The 17781-nt window shown below is 38.0% G+C and overlaps 1 protein-coding gene across 5 annotated transcripts in view; it reads left to right on the top strand.

Annotated features, from left to right (window-relative positions):
* Positions 1-17781, top strand: part of JAKMIP1 (janus kinase and microtubule interacting protein 1) — a 266432-nt gene that overhangs the window by 24319 nt on the left and 224332 nt on the right. Inside the window, exon 1 of one of the 5 annotated variants that reach the window (XM_056802411.1) lies at positions 15574-16067. The exons of the other annotated variants lie outside the window; for them this stretch is intronic. The gene's annotated coding sequence lies outside the window, so the exon portion shown is untranslated. Of the gene's footprint in view, positions 1-15573; positions 16068-17781 lie in introns of those variants that run through there. 5 annotated transcript variants of the gene reach the window in all.

The raw sequence follows: 17781 nt of genomic DNA on the forward strand, positions 1-17781 counted from the left end.
CCACTCTGATCTAGGTGAGTGATCTTACTGTCCTGCTTCCATATTCAAAATGAGGATAAAACTCCTTTTCTACCTTTCTCAGCAATAAAAAAGATATGATATTGTGCTGCTTTAAGAGGGGCATAGCTTTCCCCATCCTCATCAGACTTCATCTAGAATATTGCATTTGGTTCTGAGTGTTACATTTTAAGAAAGACATTGTTAAGATAATAAGTGTCCAGAGGAGGACAACTGGAATGGTGAGGATTCTTGAGAGAATTAAAATAGATGACATAGGTAAAATCCTTTGCAATTGCAGAATGATATATAAAAATAAACATTTCTTTAGTAATATCGCTCCTTTGATTCCTTACTTCTTTTTACTTCCTTTTCCTTTCCAGTCATCAGACATGAGAGAGGCTTCAGAATTGAATACAGAAAGAAGGGATTAGACTTTGACTTGGCAATTTACTGTGTAGTCTTGGAAGAGTCATTTTCCTCCTCTTAGCATCTCTTTTCTCATCTTAGTTAGGATGAAAGAAATTGAGCAATAATCTTAAAGATTTCTTCCTGTGCTGAGATTGTATGCCCCTAGGCTTTAGGGTAATTTTCCACCCTTATATTTTGTTTTGGAATGTAAGGCCCTAACCTGCTCCAATACTCTGTGTATATTCTAATTTGTAGAGGTTTTTTTTTCCTTCTAATGCGGGCATTCTCTGTTCTAGATTGTAGAATCCCTTCTTGCTCTAACATTGTGTGTTCTATATAGAGTCTTTCCTTCTCTAATATTCTATAAGTGAGGGTGTTTGTTTTGTTTTGTTTTTCTTTTGGACAAGATTATTACTAAATTAGTAGGTAAGGGGAATATTGTGATGGTAATTTACCTGTATTTTAGGAAAGAAGAAAGAAAGGATGATGGGAAGGAATGAAAGAGAAAAAGAGGAAAGAAAAGAAAGGAGGAAGCAATCAAACATTTAATAAATACCTACAATGTGCCAGTCACTGGGTTAAACACATTACAAATATTATCTTATTTGATCCTCACAATAACTCTGGGAGTTATTTGTTATTGTTATAAATAATATTTGTTATTATTATCCCTATTTTGCAGTTAATCTCTATCTGCCTTAGTTTCTTTAAGTGACTTTCCCAGGATCACACTGCTAGCGAGTATCTCAGGTTAGATTTGAATTCATGTCATCCCCACTCCAGGCCCAGCACTCTATAAACTGGAAGTCTTAGCTACCTTTTTGAGCAAAGTTTTAGACAAAGTACCACATGCTATTGTGAAGAAGATGGAGATATTATAAATTGGACATCCAGATGGATTCATAGCTGATTGGAAGACTGGATGCATTAAGTAGTGGTTAATGGCTCAATGTCAAAATGGCAGGAGGGTCTTCAGTGGAGAATTCCTGAGATCTATGCTTGGCCCCTGTGATAGTTAACGGGTTTTTTTGTTTTTTTGTTTGTTTTTTTTTTTTAATCAGTGACTTGGATAAAGACCTGGATGGTCTGCTTAGCAAATTTTCAAATTGCATAGAGCTGAGAAGAATGGCTCCTATACTGGATGACAGAATCAGGAGCCAGAAGGAACTTGGCAGGCTAGAGCATTAGGTTGCATCTAATAGCATGAAATCTAATACGGATAAGTGTAAAGGCTTGCACTTAGGTCCAAAAATCAACTTCATAAGTCGGGAGAAGCATGGTTAGACAGCAATTATCTTGAAAAAGATCTGGGGTCTTAGTGAACTTGAGCAAACTCATTGTGAGTCAGCTATGTGTCAGCAATAAAAAAGATATGATATTGTGCTGCTTCAAGAGGGGCATAGCTTTCTCTGTCCTCATCAGACTTCATCTAGAGTATTGCATTTGGTTCCAAGTGTTACATTTTAAGAAAGACATTGCTAAGATAAAAAGTGTACAGAGGAGAACAAATGGAATGGTGAAGGGCCTTCAGTCTACACCATATGTATGTCGCCAAGGTTTTTAGTCTACAGATGGATGAATGGAAAGAACCAGGAACATTCAGTCTGGAAAGGAGAAGACTCTGGTTGTGTTCATGTATTTGAAAGGTTTGCATGGAGTGGAGGGATGAGATGTGTTCAGTTTGGTTTGGGAAAGCAGAACCAGGAACAATGGGTAAAAGTTGCAAAAAGGCCAATTTATGCTTGTTGTTAGGGAAAAACATCCTAACAATTAGAGTTATCCCAAATGACAGTGAACTGCCTTGGGAAGGATTAGTTTTTCTTTTCCTTGGAGGTCTTCAATGAGGGGGTTGGATCATTTGCTGGTTGTGTTGTAGTGGCCTAGGTTATGCTGATCCCATGAGGACTGTCCCATCTATCACCTTCTGTGATTGTGTGATCTTAAATCCTGAGAATCTTGCATTATCATCTTCCTTGAATCACCAATACTATTTTCCTTATTTAAAAAAAAAAACCAACTACAAACTGGAACATTTGCGTTCCCACTTTCTGATTTATTTAATTGATTCACACTTGGCATTTTCCACACTGGCAATTCCTGCCTTTTTTTTTACCTCTTTCTAGTTGTGCTGTCTTGATGTTCCATTTGTCTTAATCTAGCTTTGGCTGACTGGATCTTGTCCAAGGAATATTGTAGATGCCTGAGTGTGGAAGAAGCTATTTTTCCTCTTGACTCTTTCAGCCTCAGACTATTAGAATCAAAGGAATAACCCAGCAGTGCTTTGAATCCATATTGATCTCCATGAGTAAAGTTGATTTAATCTACCAGTGGGAATGATAGATTCATCAGAGATGAATACATTCAGCCCCTTTATCCATGATGATCCCCTTTATTAAGATGATGACCCCACTAGCTTTTTCAATCACAGATAGGGAAAATCAGTCAGATGTCTTCTATTCACAAAATCACAAACTTGGAAACCTAGAAAGGATCTCAATAGATAGATTCTAAGCTCTTCAAGGGCAAGGACTATTATTAATTTTTATTTAAATTTTAAATGAATTTATCTAAATTTATTTTACTTTTTTGAAGCCTCAGTGTCTAGTTACTGAAGCACAGCAATTAATTAATGTTTGTTCATTAACAGAATTTGCAAGTACAGTGTTGGACTGGCTGTTACTATTGGTGGCAGTGGATAAAAAGTTGCAGGAAACTCAGACAATTTTTTTGTTCTTAGACTATCATTTCCTTTTGGTGTAAGTTTTTCCCCCTAGACAGAATGCAGTCTACCTAACACAAACATATTTCCGCCATCAGCTGGGCATCCCTCTGTATTAGAAAGCATCTTGCTGAATCACAGATAGGGAAAGGAACTCAATAGTCAACTATCTATATAATCTCAAGACTTTGGAAATTGGAAGGGGTCTTAGCAGCAGCTAAATCCAATTTGTTCATGCAAATCTTTGCTCAAAGTCCTCCAAGGAGAGGTAGGGAAAACAAACTAACTTCTCTCCTAGCATGTCATTTCTCCTTTAGAAAGCACCAACTGTGTCATGGAGCCACATACTAGACTTGGGAGTCAGAAGAGTTATGTTTGAGCCTTCACCATATCACCTAAATGCAAACCTGTGAGCAAGTACACAAGTCAAGTTCATTTTCTGTACCTTCTTCTATAAAATGGAATCAATATTTGCCCTATTTTCTTCACTGGGCCTTTGGGAGAAAGGCACTTTGCAAACCTTAAAGCATCACTTAAATATGATCTGTTTGTTTCTGGAGACAGGGCTATAGGATTTCTTCTACATCTTTCCCCTGATTTTTATTGGTGGGAATTGACAGTTTACTTTTAAAATTGTTGAGAATACACATATGGACAATGCCATTTTCTCAAATGTTTTACATCTTTATTTGATAAAACTTTTTTTGAGGGTTCTGGACCTGTGGTTTCATCAGTATAGGGAATTCCCAGGATAGACACTCCAGATCTTGTGCTATACCCCGTTATACCACCTAGCTGCCTGATGTTGATCTGAATTGATAGAAGGAGAGTCAGGAAAACGAGTTCAAATATGCTTTCAGACACTGCTATCTACCTCAATTTCCTTATCTCTACAAATGAGGGTTCAAATATCTCTGTAATCACAAAAAACAGTTCAGATTAAAATTCTTTGGAGCCTGTATCTTAATTTATAATTATTTATTAAATAATAAAAAAGCAGGTCAGAGAAAGAAATGGTACCACCCACATGTGACTAGCTATTCTTTTCACACACCTTCTTCCTTAGCTAATCTGAATTCACATTCCCCAATGGTCCTGTCTCACCATCTTTTAGCACCAAAGAGAGGGACTTCCTTTCTCAACCCAAACTTCTACCAGTGATGATTACTTTCTTTGGTGTCTCTGTTTGGCTGGACTTGACCTCAGTCCAGGTCCAGAGGCTAGACTCCTGGATTCCAAGAGTCATGTGGGATGAGAGGCAAGCTTCTTATGGATTCTAGGGAGTCTTATGGTATCTTCCCAGAGTGTGCATGCTTCTCCCTTATACAGAGAAGCCTCAGCCTTGATCTTAATGCAATCAGAAGGTTGGGGTTGAATAGCAACCCCAAAAGAATAGGGGTTTTGAATAATAAATTCTCGAAAATCGGGATGATAATAGCGCCTACCTCTTAATGCTGTTGTGAGGATCAAATGAGGGAGGGAATATTTATAAAACATTTTGAAAATCTTAAAATACTATATAAATGCCACAGTTATCATTACTATTATTATCATCACATTATTATCATCATTTAGAGTCTCAGAAAATTTTCCTGATCACTAAGAAGTTGTCACTTGCCTCAAGTTACACATCTAGAATGGAATAGAGGCAGGACTTGAACGAATTTTTCCTTATTCCAAGGTTGGCCCTTAATAGTTAACTCTTCCATTTAAAGGAAGAGCAGAAGGTTATCATTTATTTTGCTTTAGTTTTTTTAAAGAGAAATTTAGCAATGATTACTTGGCAAGTGATTAAGTGAATATGGTAATTAGGATTATGTTGCTGTCTAGTAATGGTTAATTGGCACCTTTTTGAAAAAGGTATTATGTCACTAAAATTGTCCTATTGCATTCTGAAGAAGTTAAAGCATGAAAAAAAAGCATGGGTCCTTACTCTTCCCTTCTCCAATTTCTATTCCCAAGAGGTCCTGATTTTATATTCTGTAGGGTGATGTAGGCTGGAGAATTGAAAGCTTAGTGTGAATTGAGAGAAATTGCTCATGCTTGTGGAAGATGTTCTTTGGAAGATAACACAGAGCAATTTGGAGCTAGGAGTACCCTTGTAAGTTATATAGTTCAATTCAAATTTTTACAGATCAGCAAACTGAGGTCCAGAAAGTAGAAATAACTTAATTGAAATTGCCCACAGGTCCCACAGATAGTGGAGGAGCTAAGTGGCACAGTAGATATAGCATGGGGTCTGGATTCAGGAAGATCTGAATTCAAATTTGACCTCAGACACTTATTAGCTGTGTGACCTTGGACAAGTTCCTGAACCCTATTTGCCTCAGTTTCTTCATCTGTAAAATGACCTAGAGAAGGAATTGGTAAACTAGACTAGTATTTTGCTCAAGAAAATCCCAAACAAAGTCATGAAGAGTCAGGCAAAACTGAAATGACAAGGGGAGCAGCTGGGTGGCTCAATGGATTGAGAGCCAAGCCTAGAGATGGGAGGTCTTGGATTCAAATCTCGCCTCAGATACTTCCTAGCTGTGTGACCCTGGGCAAGTCACTTAACCCTCATTGCCTAGCCCTTTCCACTCTTCTGCCTTGGAACTAATACACAGTATTAATTCCAAGATGGAAGGTAAGTTTTTTTTTTAAAGACTGAAATGATTAAAGAATAACCCATAGTTAGTAAATGTTGTTGCTTGTAGCTGAACCTAGCAAGGCTTGACTCCTCTTCTCACCATATAGCACATTGCCTCCAAATTCATCCCTTAGTGATTTTACCATTACTAGATAACTACTAGTTACTGTACTCACTTAAACACTGCCAAGTAACCATTGCTAAATTTATTGTTATAAAACTGAAGCAAAATAAATTCATCACAACAAAATTTTGTATTGCTGCAGTTCAAGTTCATCTCGAGGTTGCGCTGAGATAGGAAAATATTAGTGGGTGCTTTCTCTACTGTGCCCTGCACCCAAACCAGCTTTTAGAATATAGTTACCTCCTTCCCCATGGCTTGAATGTTCTTCCTTCTCACTTCTATCTCTTTGAATCTCCCAAGTAAAGCTCAAATACTACTTCCTACACAAAGGTATTTCCTGATCCCTCTAGACCCCTCAATGTGTCTTGTTTCTACTTTGTATATGCTCACATGTATACATGTTGTCTCTTCCAGTAGACTGTAAGTTCTTCAAGGGAAGGGCCTACTTATTAATTTTTATTTAAATTTAAACTTAATTAATTATTTTTACATTTATTTATTTTATTAATTAATTTAAAAATTTCCCCATGATTCCATGATTCTTGTTCTTTCTCTCCCCTCCTCCCTCCCCCCTCCCATAGCCAAAGAGCAATTCCATTGGGTCTTACATGTATCATTGGTCATTTTCATATTATTAACATTTGCAGTAGAGTATTTAATTTTTTGAACCTAGCACCTAGTCCAGTCACTGAAGGACAGTAAGTGCATAATTCATTAATTGAGTTTGAAAATCAGCATTGGACTGGACGTAATGATTGGTGGTAGTGGATACAAGATGCAACAAACTCAGACAGTAATTGTTTTTTTCCATTGAGAAACCCTGGTGCCTTTCAGTCTCTGGCCCATTTTCTTCCAGTATACCAGATATCTTATTTATTTATTTTTTAAAGTATTAGATACTTCAGGGCTCTGACTAATCTATTGAAACCCTTGGGGGTAAATGCAGTATTATTGACACAAGGTACTTTTTTCCTCTAAAACCTTCCAGTTCCATGGTGTCAGTAGCTTTTGTGGGAGCTTATATATTTTGTGCCCTCCCTGATTTCCCAGTATTAAACTTTTAGGGACATAACAACATACTTCAAAAGAAGACCTAGAACTTTCCCCCTCTAGAGAATTCTTCTCAGACACATGAAAGGATCCTTGACTTCTTGGTGCCCTTTTCTCCCTTCACTGGTGTCCATCTAGTTTAGTAGGTGGTCTTCATGAGTTATGGTTGCCAATAACTAAACTAGTATTAAAAAACAAACAAACATTGTCTCAGAGCCAGTCTTGGAGTGATAAACACACATACACTTAGCTAGGTTAGTCCTTGGACGACAGATGCATAGTCTACTGAAATCTTTTCCAACTTGGTAGGGCCTGTTAGAACCTGTGTTCTAATAGTAGAGTCTTTAGGACTCTAGGATCACTTCCATGGCCAAAATGGGGAATCAGAGGAAGGCTTGAATAGACATTTACTTAGATTCCATTAAGTGTTCATTTGTGATGGTACCGCTGGGCTTGTGGTTTATATTTGCACAAAAAGCCTTTCTAACAGCATCAGAAAGGGGCTACTTAATCTCTGTAAGAGAATTAATCAACTCCAGTCACTTCCTATTGCCTCTAGGATAAATGTAAACCATTTCTGCATAGGTTTTAAAAATCTTCACATTCTGGTTGTCTTTAAGAGAAGATAGCATTTCCCAGAATACTGTGCTACTAATATCAATAAACAAGTATGTTTAAAACTTTTGGGATGTGGCTAGCAGCATGCTAGATTCTGGGGATATAAATTGTTGAATTGTTCTTCCTTCATTTTTCAAAGAGGAGTAATGACATCATGGGGTGATAGATTTAAATGATGCAGAGTTGCACAAAGTTTTCAGCTTCCCTCTCTTTTTCAGAGTCATCCAAGTACAGTGGCAAGACAAAAGTGGAGATGACTGGCAAAGGTCAGGGTGCAGTGGATAGTCCTGGAGTCTTCCATGTCTCTAAGCACTCTACAATACATGCTTCCACTGCTTCTGTGGCCATTGGAACAAATTGTTCGCATCTTCCCATTTAGCTGGGGGAGAAGTCTGCACGTTTTGGGGGTAGACGCCCTCCCCAACTCAACAACAGTTCTGAGACCTGCCATATTGCCCTCAGTCTGGGTTAGCTTGTCTGCTGATACAGTGGTTTCAGTGGTCCATGCATGTGTGATAGCTACTTGGAGCCACAGGTGACAGCAGACTAGTGGACACCAAAGGTGGATGAGCAGCTCTAATAAGGGCTCAGCAAGTTCTTGCATCAGAAGTACTAATCTTCCCTGAACATTCAAGTACAGAGAATGAAATTATTTGAGATTACATTCTAATGGGGGAAGACAAGTAAATATAATACCCAATGCCTCTCCCTATACATGGATATATAGATCTCTCTCTCTCTCTCTCTCTCTGTGTGTGTGTGTGTGTGTGTGTGTGTGTGTGTGTGTGTGTGTAGAGAAAAAGCATAAAGTAAATATACAAATATAAAAATAATTTTGGAGGGAGAAAACGACTAGTAGTCAGGGGAGAATCAGGCAAAATTTCATGTCCTTGTAAGATAGTGCTTTAGTGATGTCTTCAATGAAGGTAGATTGTACGAGATGAGTCTAAGGAGGGAGTGAATTTCAGGCATGGGAGATAGTTGGTGCAAAGACACTGAGCTTGGGAGGTAGATGGGTGAACCCATTGTTAAAGCAAGATATAAAGTGATGAAGTGCAGAAAGGGAAGCAATAATGTCTGTGGTGTCTGGAAAGATAGAGGTGAAAGTCAGATCATGGAGGGTTTTTTAAAGCTAAGCAGAAAGGTTTTTACTTTATCTTAGAGGCAATATGAAGGCACTAGAGTTGACTGAGATGGGGAAGTATGTGGCCAGATCTATGAATAAAGGAAATTACTTTGGAAGCAGTGTGTAGATGCTGGAGGAGTGAGAGACTCAAGGGCGGCAGAACATTTAGGAGGCCATTGTGACAATCTGGATGAGAGATAACGAGTATTTTAACTAAGGTGATGGAGTGGAGAGAAGAGGTAGAGTGTGAATGAGGTTGGGAAGGTTCAAATGGCAAGTTAGGCAACTGATTCGATAGTTGGGATGAAGAGAGTGAGAGGTGAGGATAATGCAAAGGCTTTGAGCTTGGGGGACTGGAAAGATTATGATGTCTTTGGCAGAAATATATGCTTAGAAGATGGGTGTTTTGAGGGAAACACAATGAAGGCTGCTCTGGATCTGTTGAGTTTTAGATCTTGGGATATACAAATTCAAATGTTCAACAGTTAATTGCAAGATTGAAGCTCAAGTGATAGACTAAATACACACATACATACTACACATATATCCTACCTATGGATATCCATATGCTTATCTATATATGAGTTGTTTGCATGGAGACACTAGTTCAATCCATAGGTGACGAATTAATGAAAAAAACTGTGCAGAGGGAGAAGAGGCTGAAGAGAGCACTTTGGAGACCCCCCACAAATAAGGGATATAATATGGATGAGTGAGGAAAGGAGAATGTGAAGGAACACTGTAGCAGGGAAACAGGGGAGAGGGTGGTCTACAATGTCAATAGTAGCAAATGGATTACAAAGAACGAGTAATGAAAAAAGGCCATCTGATTCGCAAATTAAACGATCATTGGTAACTTTGGAGAGAACATTTTCATCTGAGTAATGAAATCAGAATCAAGATTATTGAAGGTGGGGCTCAGTGCAAGTCTGAAGATGGGAGATCCTGGGTTCAAATCTTACCTCAGACACTTCCAGTGTGTGTGACCTTGAGCAAGTCACTTAACCTCAGTTACCTAGCCCTTACTGCTCTTCTGCCTTGGAACTGGTACTTAGTATAGATTCTAAGGTAGAATGTAAAGGCTCTTAAAAAAAAGATTAGAGAAGACTGGTGCGTGAGGGAGAGGAGAAGTAGAGGTAATGAGTGTTGATAGCTTTTTCAAAGTGTTTGACTGCTGAAGGAGAGGAATGATATTGGAAGATATCTTGAGGGGATGGTAGAGCCTAGTGAAGATTTCTTTGAAAAAAGTAAGATGAGCATGCTTTAAGAACTAGTAGATAAGAATTACTAAGGAAACTAAAAGATGGTAAAAATAAAGATGTATGTTTTTCTCCAGACAAATTCATATCCTTTCTTAATATCTCTCCCCAATCCACTTAGGGATTCCTGGACCCTGGGTTAAGAACATCTGCCCTAGGGAATCTCTGAGGCATTTTTTAATTCAGATTCTGAGTGTTGGGCCCAACCCTATTGAAATGACCACAAGCTGAAATTCAGAATGAGAAATTAATGATATTTCCTGTACATGACATCTAGTGAAGGCTTACTTAGTACTCAAAATGAAAGGAAGTATTGTTATATTGATCGAGTTGAATATGTTTATTCTAGGGGCTTAGATCCATTTTCAAATTCTTTTCCTGGGATTTAGAGCATAAGCAACCACCCAAATAAATCTAGCTATAGGGACAAATGCCTAGATCAAGCCTAACTTTTCAAAATCCTCATCCCCAGGGCTGAGGAGAATTTGGGGTAGACCAAAAGCTACCAAGATCATTGCCAACTGGATTTGCTGGATTGAGACCAGCTTTAGTCAAATAGCCAAGAAACTCATTATTTGTAAATATTGTCAATCAGTGATTCAGTGATGTAATAATAATAAAAACTAGCCTTCATATGCTGCTTTAAAGTTATCAAGATGTTTTCATCACAACACAATGAGGGAAGTATTGAAGATTTCCATTATCTACATTTTATAGTTAAGGAAATTGAGAAATGTCTATATATGAAATATTAATAAGGTAGAGACAATCAGTGCTTTTCCAGAGGGTATGGCATTTAGAGGGCCATAATTGTGTCCATACCATCTTTCTAGAAACAATAGAGCTTTGTTCTTTCTTAGCTAAAAGATGAAAACTACTAGAGGAGGGGTTTAGGGTAAAGCCTAATATAAACATATCCACGTAGCACAGTGGATAGAAAACTAAACCCAGAGTCAGGAAGACCTGAATTCAAATCCAACCTTAAACACTCACTAGCTGTATAACCCTGGGAAGTGATTTAGCCTCTCTTTTCTTTAATCCATTAATGAAGGATTTAGCAAATTAGTCTTTGTGAAGAAAGCCCCATTGGGTTCCATGATGAGTCAGACATGACTGAATAACAACAAGCTTGCATGAACCATGGACAAATCTACTTGATCTTTGCCTTAATTTCCTCATTTATAACATAGCACCTACATTCAAGGGTTTTTGGGAGGATTAAACAAGGCCATAGTTATACAGCTCTTTGCAAACCTAAGTATAAAATATGTTATCTTTGATCTCCCTTGTTTTTTTCTTATTTGACCACCCATTTGGAAGTACCCTAGCCCTTTACCGGTGTCTCTTGTCTCTTGTTTGGGGGGGGGTGATTTCCCCCTCCCCCATAAGTCATCCTGTCCCCTTTAGGTACCATTTATGGTACTTACTCTAAGCACCAAAGTTTCTAGATATAATTCTACCCATGAAAATACTATACTTTTGATATCTTTTTAGTAGGAAGATCACCAACCCATTTCTACCCATAATAGTTTTGGTATTCCTTTAAAGGACCCTGGAAAGAAGAAAAGAGTGGGCAAAAAGGACTCTTACCTTAAATCTCCATACACCGGTGCATACTGGAATCGACCATGGGCCCCCTCTGCCAGTTGTGCAAAAAGGATGTGGTCGAGATGAAGAGGAAATGTGACTGACTTGTCTGTGTTCTCATTTGTATAATTTTTGCTAGACTTCTATAATTCACTTTAATGCAGGACTTGGAGGCTTTTCAATGTGAACTTACGGTGCCCATGTACATAGATGAAGAGATATGAAATGTATGGGTAAGAGAAAAACATATTTTGTATATACACACATATATTGTTTGTTGTAATGGAACTGAAGTGTCTGGAAGGGACACAAGATTGCTGCCTATTTAGAGACAAGGTAGCATTGTGGAAAGAGAACCAAATTTGGAGTGAAGAATCCAGAGTTCACATCTAACTTCTGATACAACTTGTATGACCTTGGGTCAATAATTTTCTCTTTCTAGGTCTCAGTTTCCTCGTCTGTAAAATAAAGGGATTGGATTAGTTTCTAAGATCTCTTTCATTTCTAAAGTTCTCACCTATGAAATTCTGGACATCATTATGATAGAACAGTAACTTTATTTAAGAGAATTTTATCTACTGGGCTTCCTGTCAGTATTGGCTAAATTATTATAATCAGGAGTAAAGAATGAAAGCTGCACAGACCAAAATGTTTACTATGAAGCTTCATGATGTTACTTGGGGAAGCAATAAAATATGGATGATTTTGTGAGAAGATTTTGGTAGCAATCCTGTGTGTTTTGAAGAATGAATTTTTATTAGGAATCTCATTTTTCAAGAGAGGGATAGGAAGTAGTTAGGTGGTGTTTTGTGGTTGTTTTTCGTTTTTGCCTCTTTGTGAAAACTTTTTAAGAACTTAGAAACTGAATATATTTTATGTTTTGCTGAGGGGGTCACAAATTTAGGCAAGAAGCATTTCTTTAGTACCTTCTGAACATAGCATCATGTTAGGCTAAATCTGCTAGAGATTCTCAAAGAGGTGAGAGGATACAGCCATGGATTCCCTTATGTATATAAGTGACTCATACAAAAGAATAAAAAGAGAGATCCAGGGACCTATATTTGAGGAGAGAATGATGGGATTAATATGGATGGGAATGGCAATGGATATAGTGGGATTGGATAACTAGGTAGTGAAATTGATAGAACACTGTCCTTGAAGTCAGGAAGACCAGAGTTCAAGTCCAGCCTCAAACCTTGGGCAGGTCACTTAACCCTGTTTGCATCAATTTCCTCATCTGGAGATGAAGAGGGAAATGGTAAACCACTGCAATATATTTGCCAAGAAAATTGCGAAAGGGGTCACAAAGACACAAAAAGTCAGACATGACTGAAAATAACTAAACAACACAAAAATGTGGTGATGGATGTTTCATGGAGGAAGTGCCACTGATATTCGGTCCAGGAGGACAGAAGAGGCTTCAAAGTTTGTAGATGGCAGGGGAATCCAATCCAAGCACAGGATGAGGAGGTGGTGGTGGTGATTGTGATGATAGAGGAGGTAAGGAATAAATATAACCAAAGAAGCAAGAATGGGAGAGAACAGCATGAGGAACAGTTGATAGTTTGTTTGGGTGAATAAAATAAAACTAGGATAGTATATCAGAGCCTGATTAGAGAAGGTCTTTAATGCCAGGACAAAGAACTGATAATAGATTAAATAGGGTAATAGGGGATCACAGAAGGTGTTTGAGGAGCAGAGTACTCCTCTTCAGAGTAGTTATTAGGAAGATTACTTGTACAGCAGTGTATGGAGGATGACTTGGGAACCAGACATTTTACTGAGTTACCTGTTACAATCACTTTAGTTCTTCACCTAAATATTTATTGAACAAGGCTCCATAGCAAGAAGACAGGTGAAAAACATTGTCTCTGCTCTTGAGGTGCTTATTATTTAATAAAAATAGAATTGCATAAAAATAATCATAAAACAGGATAGTATCAAGAAGTGCACAGGAGGTATTTAAATAGAGTTGCCAAGATCTAAGGAAAGAAAGTTAGAATCTACCTGGGTGGATCAGGGGAAGATTCATGGAAGAGGTACCACCTAGAGTAGACAATGAAGGAAGAGAAGGAACCTAAAGAAGTATCAGTATTTCTGTGAAACTGGAAGGATCCAAGGATTCAAGGCCCTTTACTCCCTGGTTAAAAAAAAAAAAAGCATTCGAGCAGTTTCTACATTCAGAATCAGTTCTAAAACCGAGTCAGATAAACAGACATATGGGTCTGTCACTCATTTCTGACAATGCAGCAAGCAACACTTTAGAGGCCCTGAATGTCTAAACCAATGTGTGTTAGCTTCTCTTCTAATGCTGTCGCTGGGCAAGAGACAAAGGAAGTGGCATACCACTTGCAGAACTTTGATAAGCAAGGTCCAGGAAGGAGAATACAAGATGCTGCTTTTGGAGGAGGGAACCTTGCCAGGTAAACTGTTTAATTACTGTTTTTCTGAAGTAAGGAATGAAAAAGAATTATGAAATGCTTATACTGTGCCAAGCATTGTGCTAAATGCAAGGGGTGGTTGCAAGAAAAAAAGCAAGACAATCCCTGCTTGCAAGGAGCTAACACTCTTCATTGGGAGAGAAAAATACTTAAAACAGCTATAGGAGAGCTAGGTAGCACAGTTGATAGAGCACCAGGGCTGGAGTCAATTGGGTTCAAATCTGTTCTCAGATGTTTCTTCCCTGTATGACCCTGGGCAAGTCACTTAATCTCAGTTGCCTAGCCCTTGCCATTCTGACTTAGAGTTGTTACTAAGGCAGAAAATAAGGATTAAAAAAAAACAGCTTTAGGATGAATGGAAAGATTCTGAATTCTAAATGGTTTAGCTATTGGGCTGATGACAAAGGAACCATTGGTTATATCATTTGGTCAGAGGACAGTATCCAATACCCAGGGAGGGCTTCCTGGCAGGGCAGATGGTAAGCCTTAGAGGATGGAAAGCAAGACTGCATGTGCCTTTTATAAAAGTAAGGGCTTGGCATATAATTGCTGAATGAATGAATGAATGAATGAATAATTACTGAAGAAAAGTTAAGCTCAGCTTGAATAATAGGAGACTGAGCACATTGCTTATAAGAAATGAGACTCTACCCTAGGGATGCAATGGAATGTTAGATAGTTAGGCCTTGGAGTACTCCATCTCACAGGAAGGAATATCATCTCTCTGATATTATATTACTTTTTTATTTAATAAATTTTTATTAGTTCTGTTTGTCTACGAGTGAGGAGGAAGGCATTAATATCCCTTCAGAGTTTCCTTATTATGACTGACCATCTGGTAGGTGTTGGTAGTGAGTGGTAATAAGGGTTGCAGTCTCCTCCTGCCCCCAGACCCACCTCTACTGTTATTAATGTGCCTGTCATGTTAGGGGAAGGGGCACTCTCTGAAATATATGGAAGCAAGGTTTAAGTGGGCCAATGCCTGTCACTTCATGGAAGCGAATGGAGATGACCTCATTGGATAGGGCTAAAATCTATTCCCATAGAAGACATTACAGATTTTTAATAGTAATATTTTATTTTTCCCTATTACATGCAAATACAATTTTTAACATTCACTTTTAAAGTTTTGAGTTCTAAATTCGGTCCCTTCTTTTGACCTTCTTTCCATCCCTCTCTGCCCTCCCCTTGAGATGATAAACAATTTGATATAGATTTTATACGTGTAACCATATAAAATATTTTCTATATTATGAAAACATTATAAAGAAGTAAAATCTTCATGTGTAAAAAATTTAAATAGAATATATTTGGCATATTTGACATTTTTTATAATGTATTTTGGCCCTTACCGATAGAGCTATAATCCATTTATATAGAAGAAATGACAGAAAATCCATGATCATCAGGGTTGGGAATGTACATAAAGTGTATTTTACGTGCACTGTGTAATTTGCTTGCCATCTTCTCTGTGCCAATAAGCACCTGTGCTCTGTGGACACTATATTCACTCATTACTTTATGGTATCATAATTGGCTAGTCTTAGGTCAGATAGTCCAGACACATTGGTTGGACCACTTCTAGATAAAAGAGAAGCTTTTTTTCAGATACACTGGACAATGATTCAAGATCTTGGTCTGTGGACATGCTAGTTCTGGAGGGCTGTCTGTCTCTCTAAATACATAGTGTCCTATGTGATTTTGTATCTCTGAGACTTCTGAGGGTTGAGGTGGGATGGGGCTGGAGCGAGAGTGATGGGAGACATTGGGAAAGCAGTTCTCTCCAGGTTCAGGATCTCTACTCTGTCAAGACCATTACTTCTTCTTGAGGCAATGCAGGTGGAAGTCCACATTCCTTTAGTGCTGTACCTAGATATGATTCCATTTTCTTCTGAATTCTGGGTCAGGCTCATTCTACAATGGTTCCTTTATGGAGATAGCTACTAACCTGCAACCTGTGAATGGGGGGTCTTTCTTGAAGGTTTTCTGAGCATGCTCTATTAGGGACTGAATTCACTGGACACATAATTCCATGGGAATGGCAGCCTTTGAAATAAAGGGCTTTGGAAAGTATGGCTGGTTGGGTGAAGATCATAAAATTTGAAGGTAGGAGAGAGATCATCTAATAGGGCATAGAGTTAAGTTTAACTTTGGGTCTGTAAATTTGTCTTAAAATATTTTCAACTATATTTCAATACAACTGGTTTTCTCTGAGAGTCTACACATTTTGTTTTATGCATTTAAAAACATTATGAGAAGGAGTACATAGGCCTTTCCAGACAGCCAAAGGGGTCTGTGTCATACACAAAAGAGGTTAAAACTATATTCTAATCTAACCCCTTTTTTTTTGCAGATAAGGAGACTGATAACTGGGGAGGTAAGATTTCTTATTCACGGTCACAGAGTTAGTAAGGAGTAGAGCTGTGATTGGAACCTCCTATCTCTGATTTCTAAATATTTCCAGTATATCAAGATGAAAATTGTCAAATATCACTGAAAAAAAACAGATTTTGTTTATAATCATTTATATGGCATTAAATATCTCTATGACTGTTACCAACTAACTTGAACTCCAAGTCTTATTATACTCAGTTAAGAAATGGAGATGTTATTCCTGTACTGCCTGGATCTCAGGGTGGTAGTGAGGGAAAATTAAGTTATTATGTATATATAAGCCCCATGCCAATGAAGAGTTTTTCCATCACCTGCCCACAAATTTGCATGCTTGGTAGATTGTGTTTGGCCATCTAGTAGAGTTAGGATAAAGATGATATAATAGCAAGAAAGACCTCAGTGTTATTTCTGTTATCCCACTTCTTTGCCCTGTACTCCAACCAAATGTGTTTGACAAGCTGACGTTTTCCATTTTCCTCCCTTCTGCTATTTTCCATGAAATCCTTAAACTGGTATGTTTTCTTTTCTTTAGAACTTGGCATTCCAATTCTAAACTTTCTATCTTTCCACTAGCTATGCCATAGATCTAGAATAGGTCCCCTCCTCAGCTCCACTTCATAGAAGGCTCAGCTTTGTTATCTCCTTCAAGAAGCTCTTTCAGATCCCTCTATTGTGCTATCTCTTAAAAAACAAACAAACAAAAACAACCACATCTTACAATCAATATTGTGTATTGGTTCCAAGGCAAAAGAATACTAAGGTCTAGGCAATGGAGGTTTGGTGATTTGGCCAGGGTCACCTATCTAAGAAGTGTCTGAGGTCATATTTGAACTCAGGTCCTCCCATCTCTAGACCTGGTTCTCAATCCACTGAGTTGCCTAAATTGCTCCTTGTGCTATTTCTTTAAAAAAAGATCCTGCCTTTCTGTGGTTATATTGTATCCTTCAAGTAGGCTCTTTGAGGGCATGGATTAGTTTTGGTTTTGCCTTTTTTGCTTTAGTGCTGAATACTTGTTAAATTGAATTGAACTGGCTCCTTTCCCTTGGGTAGCTCAATGCAGACATGGAGACCTCTTGTCTACTTTCTCTTATCCCAGTGCCAATTATATATTCTTGCTTCTGAGTTCATAATAAATACCCTCATGCTTCCTTTGCATAAGATTTCCCTTCTAGCTCTAATATTCTATGTTCTAACCCTAATATTCTATGTTCTCATTCGAATTGTTCCAGTTTGTTCTAGCATTCAAAGTTCTAAAGCTCTTGGCATCTCTAGTATTTTATTTATACTTTTTTCAAACACTTTGGGAAAGATGCTTTAACCATTATAACGAAATGGAATGATTCGAATAATCCATTTACTCCTATGTTTGCTTGGTCCCTAAGCTGTTAATAACTTGTGGCCAAAATGGGGTCTGGGCAGGAATTGT

The sequence above is a fragment of the Monodelphis domestica genome, chromosome 6, assembly GCF_027887165.1.
Source record: "Monodelphis domestica isolate mMonDom1 chromosome 6, mMonDom1.pri, whole genome shotgun sequence".
Lineage (NCBI taxonomy): Eukaryota > Metazoa > Chordata > Mammalia > Didelphimorphia > Didelphidae > Monodelphis > Monodelphis domestica.